A 3,374-nucleotide genomic window follows, 5' to 3' on the forward strand; every position below is an offset into this window, starting at 1 on the left:
ATCTTTGATAGGTGGTTTAGAATGTGGAGAGGGAAAGAAAGGTTACCAGCCAATCTTATCCCTATTCAAATAATCAAATAATTATTTCCTATGCTTGGATCGAAGCTTGGGTATTGTTTTATGATACCCAATTCGCTAAGATCGATGACTCTGATACCAACCAGTCACACCCCCATCTTAGTCCTAGGAGTGCGACCAACAGTTGGTACCATGTTTGTATATAAATCAGAGTTACGGTTATTAGCGGAAGTCTTATAAAAACATAAGGATTAAAGTTGTAAATATTTACATCACAAAAGTTGAGACGAAAGTCTCATTTGAGTTTACTTGTTTATAAGTTTTACAAAACCACCATATTTAATATTTAAGTTTTAACAAAAACATCCGAGCCATCGGATTCTTGAGCTCTTCGTCTTCACAAGCTCTATTCTTGATTACTTGAAAAATGTTAGAAAATACGTCAGCAACGATTGCTGGTGAATATGCTGACGCAAAAATATTTTCTTTTACTTAATCACCCATTGAGACCACGTAAGTCTCGGCCCATCTTGGATTAGGAATAATTAAGTTAAAACAATATCATTATAAACTCGAGTCTCTACACTAGGTCACCCCAGCAAAACACCGCAGCGTTTCGATGTACTTAGGTACCATAAATATACACATTGTCAGTCTCACTCGAACGTACTTAGGTCCGGCCCATCATGGCTGGAGGTCATGACCAAGCGTGGTGCGATGTGCTCATCGCATTTTACCACATATGTAAGGATCCAGAAAAATGTATACTACAGCCTGAGGGCTAGGCTTTTACTCTTATTTACAATGTTTTTAGAGACACTTAGTCTCATGTAAAGTTTTTCACATAACAAGTTGACTCATTTGAAAACAAGTTTGTAAAAGTGGGGCGTATTCACCTTTTAACTGGGATCGGTTTCCAACACCGTCCGTGGGTCTTTCCCTTGCTATCTCGCACCTATAGTACGAGTATAACTTTTGTTAGTCGGATATACAATCCGGCTTAAGCCCTTTAGTCTTAGTTTTATAATCGTCACCTCGATTCTTTTATTCTTTTTACTTTAAAACCTTTAGTTAAAAAGTAATATTTATAAACCTTTAGTTTATTTTATAAAACCTTACGTTTCTTCTTCTATAAGAAACGTATTTATTTCTTTTCATTGTTATTTAAGAATACTCATTATTACTTAAATAATACTTATAACAAAGAATTATATTCACACACACACACACACACACACACACACACACATATATATATATATATATATATATATATACACACACACACACATTTGTGTTCTTTTCTTTTCTTTTATTTGTTATATATATTTCTTTTATTCTCGAGGTATCGAGTATAACCTCGACTTTAGGGTTAAGCCTTTATAATATTTTATTATTATTATTATTATTATTATTATTATTATTATTATTATTATTATTATTATATTTGGGTATTATGCCTACCTTTGTCGGCTTAACAAAAACCCTATACTCTTAAGCAGCACTTCGTCGCCCTTGATTAACACTCTTTCCTTTCTTGTCTCTTCTTGGCAATCCTTCTCCACACTTGGCACTCTTTACGAGGCACCAACACTTCACAGCACACACTTCGAGATGCTCGTCGGGACGTCAAAACGACACTACCTTCTTGTTTGTAATGTCGTCAGAGAGTGGCACAAATATCGAGGTATGGCACGGAAATCAAGGAATCGGGTTACGTTTATAGAGATGGATCGAGGGCACGAACTTTGAGGTTTAGAGAGAGGTTTTTAGAGTGAGAAAGGACTGGTTTGTGGTGTGAAGAAATGAAATCCCGTGGCCTTCTATTTATAGGTAATTTTTGGAGCCCGTCGCGGTATGCGACGGCTTCTTTGGCATCCGTCGCGTATCGCGACGTAGGTCGCTTGAGTCACCATGTAGACCTGCCACGTGGCGACACATGGCAGGCGTTTTTGCCGCGTGGCGACACGTGGCCGACGTGTTGCCACGTGGAGACATATCATGCGACCGTGTGCCACGTGGCACACGTGTCACAATGTGTCAGGTAGGTCATCGCGGTACGCGAAGACCTTGTTTCTAAGGCTATCGCGTATCGCGATCAACCAAGGAAACATATTTTTCATTTTAGACCTTGGAGTTTGGAAATTGGCAGAATTGGTCTCTTAACTTTGGAATTTTGACATTTTTGGCTCGAAATTTTCCGTGATGTTACAATATATTATTTTGAAGATGTGTACGTGTTACTGTTATTGTGTAGGATTGGTGTTGTTGGCTCTTGAAAATATTTGCATGATTGTGATACAATGGTATTTTAATATATATGTGGGTTAGCTTTTCAGAAAATAATCAGTTATCACTATTATGTACCTACATTGGTTAGATGTTATGATGAAACTTAAATATTCATGTGTATAAAGTTTTGTGAAGTGTAGGAGTAGGGATATTGTGCAAGGAGTATCCGAATAATTTTGTAGTGAACTTACGTAGGTTGTATGTATATGAGTTTATGTAGGTATTTGATTAGAGGATGTATATAGGTTATTAATACAGTGTTCGGTTGATTAAAGAAGGTTTATGGCATATTATGGTGGTATTTTAAAAGATGTGTAGGGGTATCATACTTATGTTTTCTGTGTAGGTTGGATTATGGCAACTAGAAATGTGTTATTTTTAATATGTATGGGTTATTGGTTATTGGGTATGGGTTATCGAAATGGTGTATGGTTTGTTGTTAAATACTTCGAGCATATGGAAACAAAGGTGTTGTATATACGGGGGTTGAGTAGGCATATAACATATAATGACTTAGTAAGGTGCTGTATATACGTTTTGATGTTAAAAATTACCACTATCCAAATTGTATACGCTAATTCTTTGTGTTTATTGTTATCTTTTTTTTGGTTTTGTTTCAAATTTGAAACATAATGAAACACACTTGGTGTTTGAAAATTACCTAGATAAAAGAGCGGAGACTATGATAAAGAAACAACAGTATTCAACGCACACTAAACACAAAAAGATTCAATATCGTGGACGTTCGCGGCCAAAAATTTCCCTATCAGACATACACACGAAAAGATCCAATAGCATCGAGGTTCTTGGTGCAGAATGAATACTAGATTGATCCAGATACAATCAGAAAATTCTATACTTGTTTGGTGGTTTTTAAAGCATATTTTGAACTCTAGTATTTTGTTTATTGGTTAAGTGTTTATGACTTGTTTATAGAATTCGAAAAAGTTGAACTCTCAATTTTTGGTGTATTTTGTGTAATGTGATGGATTTACATTGTTGAAAGTTTTTTGGTGAAACATGGACTTGTAACGTTGTAATTTATTTGATTTTTAATTTGATAG

The sequence above is a fragment of the Bidens hawaiensis genome, unplaced genomic scaffold (assembly GCF_021521415.1).
Source record: "Bidens hawaiensis isolate Kalapana, Puna unplaced genomic scaffold, B.hawaiensis_p1.1 tig00038029_1, whole genome shotgun sequence".
Taxonomy (NCBI): domain Eukaryota; kingdom Viridiplantae; phylum Streptophyta; class Magnoliopsida; order Asterales; family Asteraceae; genus Bidens; species Bidens hawaiensis.